The sequence below is a fragment of the Mustela lutreola genome, chromosome 3 (assembly GCF_030435805.1).
Source record: "Mustela lutreola isolate mMusLut2 chromosome 3, mMusLut2.pri, whole genome shotgun sequence".
Lineage (NCBI taxonomy): Eukaryota > Metazoa > Chordata > Mammalia > Carnivora > Mustelidae > Mustela > Mustela lutreola.
The window spans coordinates 79,245,851-79,256,322 of record NC_081292.1 but is presented as its reverse complement, the minus strand read 5'-3'; positions in this window follow the sequence as shown (position 1 = coordinate 79,256,322).

Genomic DNA, 10,472 nt, shown 5'->3' with positions numbered 1-10,472 from the left:
AATCAGGCATTTTACTTGTCAGAAATATGTTCCTCAAATTAAAAACAAAACCAGTAGGGGTGCCTGGGTAGCTCAGTGGGTTAAGCCTCTGACTTTGGCTCAGGTCATGATCTCAGGGTCCTGGGATGGAGCCCTGCATTGGGCTCTCTGCTCAGCGGGGAGCCTGCTTCCCCCTCTCTCTCTGCCTGCCTCTCTGCCTGCTTCTGATCTGTCTGTCAAAATAATAAATAAAATCTTTAAAAAAAAAACACTAAAATGTAGATAAAGATAGAAGTTAGATCAGGAATGTTTATCTCTGATCCTACAAAAATCTTATAAAATTATTAGAATATTTTAAATTTTTTTCAGATGTGCACAGCACTAATGGAAAACAAGAAAAATTATCATCAATGAGCAAGAAATTATGAGGAATGCCTGAAAGGTAACAAATGAGAATAAATATAAGCATGAAGAAAAATGGATACAGTCAAAAATATGCACAGATCAAAACTACTATAAAGATATAACAACTAAGTAAAACTGACAGTTAAGGAAAACCAAGAGCATCAACAGCTCAAATTAACAAGTGAAAAAAACAACCATGGAAGAAGAGAAAATAACTTGAACATATATGAAGTTAAACATATTCTAATTAGCATATTTTGAGAGATTTAAGAGGATACTGTATCATAAAATAATTCTTCTGTTAAAACTAAGGAAAATGCAAGAACAAGAGAATGTTCTTAATCCTTTAATTGTGACCACCAGAATAAAAATTTCAGTAGAAAAGTTGTATAATAGAATGAACATAGATGAAAGACAAGAAATCTGAAATATATAACAAAAAGACAAAGAGATCAAAGAAAAAAGGCAGAATGACATTAAAAGCACAGAGGACCAATATGTGTGGTTCTACATAAATCTGATGGAGAGAAAAGAGAGAGTGACTGAGGGAGGAAGAAAGTGAAGGAGAATGAGAGAAAGGGAATAGAAAAGAATAATAATGGGGAAAATAATGAAAGTCCATTTTATCAATGTAAAGAGCTATTGGGTGGTAAGGAAATTAAAAAAAATTTTTTAAGCACTCACATATACCAAGGACACTCATTTAGGTGCATCCTGGAAAATAATTGAGAATTTCAGATGAAAAGTAAATTTTCAGTACTTGGCAGCAATCAGATTGGCAGCAAATTTCTAATTTTTACTCTACTGAATTCCCTCAGACCAAAGAGCTAATGGAATGTAAGTTTTCACCATCAGCTCTAGATAGGCAGTGATTAAGGTCTGTTTTGTTCACAGTTTTAATTCCAGCACCTAGAAAAGATCCTGGCACTTAGTGAGTCCTTAGTATTTATTGAATGAATACAAGTTAGAAAAAATTATTTTGAAAATAGAATTATTTTGAAAAATATTTTGAAAATAGAGCCAAATTTTAGAAGACATAAAAGACATAGAAGACATAAAACCAAGATTAGATGAGAAAGAAGTAGTATTGACCAAGAGGAAGTCATGGAATACAAGAATGACAAGCAAACACAGCAGTAAAATGTACTCCAAGGAGTACATTTTTCACATAATAAAGAATATATTCCATCAAGAAGACAAAAGAATTAAGAAGCTTAATATAAGGCAGGAAAACCCGACATAAACTCAGAAAGAAATCAACAATTTCACCATAATCAATAGTGATAAGAAGAATTTAGTTATTTTACCAACAGTTCATTAAGGATTTATTTGAAGTTGATTCTCTCAATGTCTAGCAGTCACAAGAATGAGGTTCAACTGCTGGTGCTCACTGTAAAACCTATACAAAACCCTGCAGTGTTAGTGAAGAAATCCATACAGTGTAAGGAAATCCAATTTATTCTTTAAATGCACTTGTATAATTTAAATAAAATCACAGAATTTTTGGAATGATATGCATTAGTCTGTTAATTTTTAGAGCAAGAAGGTGCACTGCCACGGGCAAAAGAAGGGTAGGATGAAAAGAAATCTTGCTTCTCATGTGCTCTGTATTTCTATGCTGATTGATACATTTACAAGTAGACTGTTTTGTTCTATTACCTGTGTAGAACATAAGGAACAGATGTTCTTAAATGTTACACATACACACAACAGACAGAAAAAGAATTAAACTCAAATCCTAAATTTTAAGATGGTAGCAGGGTATGGAGTACAGTAAAATGAAAAGCTTATATTTTCAATACTATTTTTTCTCCCACTATTTTAAAATATGTATCAGGTAAACAAATATGTGTATGGTTTTTTTAAGATTTTTTAAATTTATTTGGAAGAGAGAGAGAGCACAAGCAGGGGAGCAGCAGGCAGAGGGAGAGGGAGAAACAGGTTCTCTGCAAAACAGAGAGCCTGTTGTTGGGTTCCATCCCAGAACCCTGGGATCATGACCTGAGCCAAAGGTAGATGCTTAACAAACTGAGATACCCAGGTGCCCTTGTTTTTATTTCTTTTTACTTTTAATATAAAAGTAATCAAAGAGATTTGGGAAATAAGAAGAAAACTACTTATTGTGTTATCATGATAGAGCAATCACTATTAGCAATCTGAAGCTGTCTCTCCTCCAGTACTTTCCCAGTAATATTTAATATACTGTATGTAAAACAGTAACAAAAATTTATGCTATTTTTTCACATTACATAGGCAGGTTTATAAGCATTATGTTTAATAATCTGCTTATATTCCATCATAATAATATAACATATTTACTTAATTATTTATTTCTGTTGACTATTGATAATTTCCTATTTTGCTTTTGGAAGATTAGAAACCTTTCAGCATATAACATCTTCTACATTTTGTATTATTACCTGTGGGCAAATTTCCAGATATAAAATTAGTACAATAAATGAGCATGAATATTTTAATGACTCTCAATATAAACTGCAACACTGTTCTTAAAAGAGTTGTATTACTTTACAATGACTCTATCCTGTACTGCTCCTTCTCTAAAGGCCCCCTGGAATAAAAACCCTGCCCAGAGCAACAGCTAAGGAATCTAATTGCTGCTCTGAACATTGGGGTATCTATTGTTCTTCTTTTCAATACATCTGTATTTTGGGGGTAAATACTCAATAGTGCAATTGTCATTGACCCTAATTTTAATGGTCTTAATAGACTCAGCTTTGCGTTTATCTGGACTTTGGTTAAGAAGTTATTCTTTCTGTTTTCTTTTCAGGATGGATGTTAAGTTTTTGAAGTTAATACCTCAAACATTATTAACATGATTCTATGTTTTTTTTTTTATATTGAATCAACATATAGTCTTGTGTTTACCACTTTTATGAGGCTTTGCTTTTGAATTTTAATATATACTGGAGTCACAATTACTAATGACTTATGTTGGCACTTCTTGTGCTTATTTGTGCATTAACATTATGTATTTTTGCAGAGTAAAAGAAGCACTTCTTTTTTTTTAAATTTATTTATTTTTTCAGCGTAACAGTTTTCAATGTTTTTGCACCACACCCAGTGCTCCACGCAATCCATGCCCTCTCTAATACCCACCACCTGGTTCCCCCAACCTCCTACCCCCCACCCTTTCAAAACCCTCAGATTGTTTTTCAGAGTCCATAGTCTCTCATGGTTCACCTCCCCTTCCAATTTCCCTCAACTCCCTTCTCCTCTCCATCTCCCTTTGTCCTCCATGCTATTTGTTATGCTCCACAAACAAGTGAAACCATATGATAATTGACTCTCTCTGGTTGACTTATTTCACTCAGCCTGAGCTCTTCCAGTCCTGTCCATGTTGCTACAAAAGTTGGGTATTCATCCTTTCTGATGGAGGCATAATACTCCATAGTGTACATGAACCACATCTTCCTTATCCATTCATCCGTTGCGGGGCATCTTAGTTATTTTCACAGTTTGGCGACCATGGCCATTGCTGCTATAAACATTGGGGTACATATGGCCCTTCTTTTCACTACATTTGTATTTTTGGGGTAAATACCCAGGAGTGCAATTGCAGGGTCATAAGGAAGCTCTATTTTTAATTTCTTGAGGAATCTCCACACTGTTTTCCAAAGTGGCTTCAACAACTTGCATTCCCACCAACAGTGTAGGAGGGTTCCCTTTTCTCCACATCCTCTCCAACACATGTTGTTTCCTGTCTTGTTAATTTTGGCCATTCTAACTGGTGTAAGGTGATATCTCAATGTGGTTTTAATGTGAATCTCCCTGATGGCTAGTGATGATGAACATTTTTTCATGTGTCTGATAGCCATTTGTGTGTCTTCATTGGAGAAGTGTCTGTTCATATCTTCGGCCCTTTTTTTTTTTTTTTTTTGTTTTGTTTTAGGAAAGAATCTTTTATATTCACTCAACATTTTTTTTTTTATAAACATATATTTTTATCCCCAGGGGTACAGGTCTGTGAATCACCAGGTTTACACACTTCACAGCACTCACCAAAGCACATACCCTCCCCAATGTCCATAATCCCACCCCCTTCTCCCTAACCCTCTCCCCCCAGCAACCCTCAGTTTGTTTTGTGAGATTAAGAGTCACTTATGGTTTGTCTCCCTCCCTATCCCATCTTGTTTCATTTATTCTTCTCCTACCCACTTAAGCCCCCATGTTGCATCACCACTTCCTCATATCAGGGAGATCATATGATAGTTGTCTTTCTCTGCTTGACTTATTTCGCTAAGCATGATACGCTCTAGTTCCATCCATGTTGTCGCAAATGGCAAGATTTCATTTCTTTTGATCGGCCCATTTTTTTATATGATTGTCTGTTTTGTGTGTGTTGAGTTTGAGGAGTTCTAAAAGAACCACTTCTTATCTTTGTCTATATTATGGAAGTTGTTAAAGAATGGGAATTATTTCTCCCCTATATCCTTGAAATAATTTACCAAGAAAATTTTCTGTGCCTTTAAGTAAAACTAATGATGTACTATATACAGTGGTTAACAGAACATAATAAAAAAGTTTAAAAAAAGATAAATGCGATTAAAAAATAGTAATTCCTGGGGGAGGAGTCAAGATGGCGGAGAAGTAGCAAGCTGAGACTGCTTCAGCTAGCCGGAGATCAGCTAGATAGCTTATCTAAAGATTGCAAACACCTGAAAATCCATCGGCAGATCGAAGAGAAGAAAAACAGCAATTCTGGAAACAGAAAAACAACCACTTTCTGAAAGGTAGGACCGGCGGAGAAGTGAATCCAAAGCGACGGGAAGATAGACCCCGGGGGGAGGGGCCGGCTCCCGGCAAGCGGCGGAGCAACCGCGCACAAAATCAGGACTTTTAAAAGTCTGTTCCGCTGAGGGACATTGCTCCAGAGGCTAAACAGGGGCGAAGCCCACGCGGGGTCAGCGTGGCCTCAGGTCCCGCAGGGTCACAGAAGGATCGGGGGTGTCTGAGTGTCGCAGAGCTTGTGGGTATTGGAACGGGAAAGCCGGCTACAGAGACAGAGCCGACAGTAAGCTCGCAGCTCCGTGTTACCTTGAACCGGTCGCAGGCTCGGTGAGCTCGGAGCGCAGCCGGAGGTCAGGCAGACGGGAGTAACTGGGCGCTGTTCTCTGAGGGCGCACTGAGGAGTGGGGCCCTGGGCTCTCGGCTCCTCCGGGCCGGAGACCAGGAGGCCGCCATTTGTATTCCCGTCCTCTGGAACTCTACAGAAAGCGCTCAGGGAACAAAAGCTCCTGAAAGCAAACCCGAGCGGATTACTCACCCCGGCCCCGGGTAAGGGCAGTGTAATTCCGCCTGGGGCAAAGACACTTGAGAATCACTACAACAGGCCCCTCCCCCAGAAGATCAACAAGAAATCCAGCCGAGACCAAGTTCACCTACCAAGGAGTGCGGTTTCAATACCAAGGAGAGCAGCAGAATTTCAGAGGAGGAGAAAGCCAAGCACGGAACTCATGGCTTTTTTCCTGTGATTTTTTTTAGTCTTGCAGTTAATTTAATTTTTTCTTTTTCATTTTTTTTTTTTCTCGCCTTCGGGTAAAATTTTTTTTTTAACTGTTACCTTTTTCTTTTTTAACGATTTTTTACTAGTTTATCTAATATATATATATATATATTTTTTTTTTTTACATTTTTCTTAGGTGTTTTCTTTTTTTAAAAATATTCTTTTCTTTTCTTTTTTTTTTTTTTCTTTTTCTTTCTTCCTTTTAGAACCTCTTTTTATCCCCTTTCTCCCCACTCACGATTTTGGATCTCTTCTAATTTGGTTAAAGCATATTTTCCTGGGGTTGTTGCCACCCTTTTAGTATTTTACTTGCCCCTTCATTTACTCTTATCTGGACAAAATGACAAGACGTAAAAATTCAACACAAAAAAAAGAACAAGAGGCAGTACCGAAGGCTAGGGACCTAATCAATACAGACATCGGTAATATGTCAGATCTAGAGTTCAGAATGACAATTCTGAAGGTTCTAGCCGGGCTCGAAAAAGGCATGGAAGATATTAGAGAAACCCTCTCGAGAGATATAAAAGCCCTTTCTGGAGAAATAAAAGAACTAAAATCTAACCAAGGTGAAATCAAAAAAGCTATTAATGAGGTGCAATCAAAAATGGAGGCTCTAACTGCTAGGATAAATGAGGCAGAAGAAAGAATTAGTGATATAGAAGACCAAATGACAGAGAATAAAGAAGCTGAGCAAAAGAGGGACAAACAGCTACTGGACCATGAGGGGAGAATTCGAGAGATAAGTGACACCATAAGACGAAACAACATTAGAATAATTGGGATTCCAGAAGAAGAAGAAAGAGAGAGGGGAGCAGAAGGTATACTGGAGAGAATTATTGGGGAGAATTTCCCCAATATGGCAAAGGGAACGAGCATCAAAATTCAGGAGGTTCAGAGAATGCCCCTCAAAATCAATAAGAATAGGCCCACACCCCGTCACCTAATAGTAAAATTTACAAGTCTCAGTGACAAAGAGAAAATCCTGAAAGCAGCCCGGGAAAAGAAGTCTGTAACATACAATGGTAAAAATATTAGATTGGCAGCTGACTTATCCACAGAGACCTGGCAGGCCAGAAAGAGCTGGCATGATATTTTCAGAGCACTAAACGAGAAAAACATGCAGCCCAGAATACTATATCCAGCTAGGCTATCATTGAAAATAGAAGGAGAGATTAAAAGCTTCCAGGACAAACAACAACTGAAAGAATTTGCAAATACCAAACCAGCTCTACAGGAAATATTGAAAGGGGTCCTCTAAGCAAAGAGAGAGCCTACAAGTGGTAGATCAGAAAGGAACAGAGACCATATACAGTAACAGTCACCTTACAGGCAATACAATGGCACTAAATTCATATCTCTCAATAGTTACCCTGAATGTGAATGGGCTAAATGCCCCTGTCAAAAGACACAGGGTATCAGAATGGATAAAAAAACAAAACCCATCTATATGTTGCCTCCAAGAAACACATTTTAAGCCCGAAGACACCTCCAGATTTAAAGTGAGGGGGTGGAAAAGAATTTACCATGCTAATGGACATCAGAAGAAAGCAGGAGTGGCAATCCTTATATCAGATCAATTAGATTTTAAGCCAAAGACTATAATAAGAGATGAGGAAGGACACTATATCATACTCAAAGGGTCTGTCCAACAAGAAGATTTAACAATTTTAAATATCTATGCCCCCAATGTGGGAGCAGCCAACTATATAAACCAATTAATAACAAAATCAAAGAAACACATCAACAATAATACAATAATAGTAGGGGACTTTAACACTCCCCTCACTGAAATGGACAGGTCATTCAAGCAAAAGATCAGCAAGGAAATAAAGGCCTTAAATGATACACTGGACCAGATGGACATCACAGATATATTCAGAATATTTCATCCCAAAGCAACAGAATACACATTCTTCTCTAGTGCACATGGAACATTCTCCAGAATAGATCACATCCTCGGTCCTAAATCAGGACTCAACCGGTATCAAAAGATTGGGATCATTCCCTGCATATTTTCAGACCACAATGCTCTAAAGCTAGAACTCAACCACAAAAGGAAGTTTGGAAAGAACCCAAATACATGGAGACTAAACAGTATCCTTCTAAAGAATGAATGGGTCAACCGGGAAATTAAAGAAGAATTGAAAAAAATCATGGAAACAAATGATAATGAAAATACAACGGTTCAAAATCTGTGGGACACAACAAAGGCAGTCCTGAGAGGAAAATATATAGCGGTACAAGCCTTTCTCAAGAAACAAGAAAGGTCTCAGGTACACAACCTAACCCTACACCTAAAGGAGCTGGAGAAAGAACAAGAAAGAAACCCTAAGCCCAGCAGGAGAAGAGAAATCATAAAGATCAGAGCAGAAATCAATGAAATAGAAACCAAAAAAACAATAGAACAAATCAACGAAACTAGGAGCTGGTTCTTTGAAAGAATTAATAAAATTGATAAACCCCTGGCCCGACTTATCAAAAAGAAAAGAGAAAGGACCCAAATAAATAAAATCATGAATGAAAGAGGAGAGATCACAACTAACACCAAAGAAATACAAACTATTATAAGAACATACTATGAGCAACTCTACGGCAATAAATTTGACAATCTGGAAGAAATGGATGCATTCCTAGAAACATATAAACTACCACAACTGAACCAGGAAGAAATAGAAAGCCTGAACAGACCCATAACCAGTAAGGAGATTGAAACAGTCATTAAAAATCTCCAAACAAATAAAATCCCAGGGCCAGATGGCTTCCCGGGGGAATTCTACCAAACATTTAAAGAAGAACTAATTCCTATTCTCCTGAAACTGTTCCAAAAAATAGAAATGGAAGGAAAACTTCCAAACTCATTTTATGAGGCCAGCATCACCTTGATCCCAAAACCAGACAAGGATCCCACCAAAAAAGAGAGCTATAGACCGATATCCTTGATGAACACAGATGCGAAAATACTCAACAAAATACTAGCCAATAGGATTCAACAGTACATTTAAAAGATTATTCACCACGACCAAGTGGGATTTATTCCAGGGCTGCAAGGTTGGTTCAACATCCGCAAATCAGTCAATGTGATACAACACATCAATAAAAGAAAGAACAAGAACCATATGATACTCTCAATAGATGCTGAAAAAGCATTTGACAAAGTACAACATCCCTTCCTGATCAAAACTCTTCAAAGTGTAGGGATAGAGGGCACATACCTCAATATCATCAAAGCCATCTATGAAAAACCCACCGCAAATATCATTCTCAATGGAGAAAAACTGAAAGCTTTTCCGCTAAGGTCAGGAACACGGCAGGGATGTCCATTATCACCACTGCTATTCAACATCGTACTAGAGGTCCTAGCCTCAGCAATCAGACAACAAAAGGAAATTAAAGGCATCCAAATCGGCAAAGAAGAAGTCAAATTATCACTCTTCGCAGATGATATGATACTATATGTGGAAAACCCAAAAGACTCCACTCCAAAACTGCTAGAACTTATACAGGAATTCAGTAAAGTGTCAGGATATAAAATCAATGCACAGAAATCAGTTGCATTTCTCTACACCAACAGCAAGACAGAAGAAAGAGATATTAAGGAGTCAATCCCATTTACAATTGCATCCAAAACCATAAGATACCTAGGAATAAACCTAACCAAAGAGACACAGAATCTATACTCAGAAAACTATAAAGTACTCATGAAAGAAATTGAGGAAGACACAAAGAAATGGAAAAATGTTCCATGCACCTGGATTGGAAGAATAAATATTGTGAAAATGTCTATGCTACCTAAAGCAATCTACACATTTAATGCAATTCCTATCAAAGTACCATCCATCTTTTTCAAAGAAATGGAACAAATAATTCTAAAATTTATATGGAACCAGAAAAGACCTCGAATAGCCAAAGGGATATTGAAAAAGAAAGCCAACGTTGGTGGCATCACAATTCCGGACTTCAAGCTCTATTACAAAGCTGTCATCATCAAGACAGCATGGTACTGGCACAAAAACAGACACATAGATCAATGGAACAGAATAGAGAGCCCAGAAATAGACCCTCAACTCTATGGTCAACTAATCTTCGACAAAGCAGGAAAGAATGTCCAATGGAAAAAAGACAGCCTTTTCAATAAATGGTGCTGGGAAAATTGGACAGCCACATGCAGAAAAATGAAATTGGACCATTTCCTTACACCACACACAAAAATAGACTCAAAATGGATGAAGGACCTCAATGTACGAAAGGAATCCATCAAAATCCTTGAGGAGAACACGGGCAGCAACCTCTTCGACCTCTGCCGCAGCAACATCTTCCTAGGAACAACGCCAAAGGCAAGGGAAGCAAGGGAAAAAATGAACTACTGGGATTTCATCAAGATCAAAAGCTTTTGCACAGCAAAGGAAACAGTTAACAAAATCAAAAGACAACTGACAGAATGGGAGAAGATATTTGCAAACGACATATCAGATAAAGGACTAGTGTCCAGAATCTATAAAGAACTTAGCAAACTCAACACCCAAAGAACAAATAATCCAATCAAGAAATGGGCAGAATACATGAA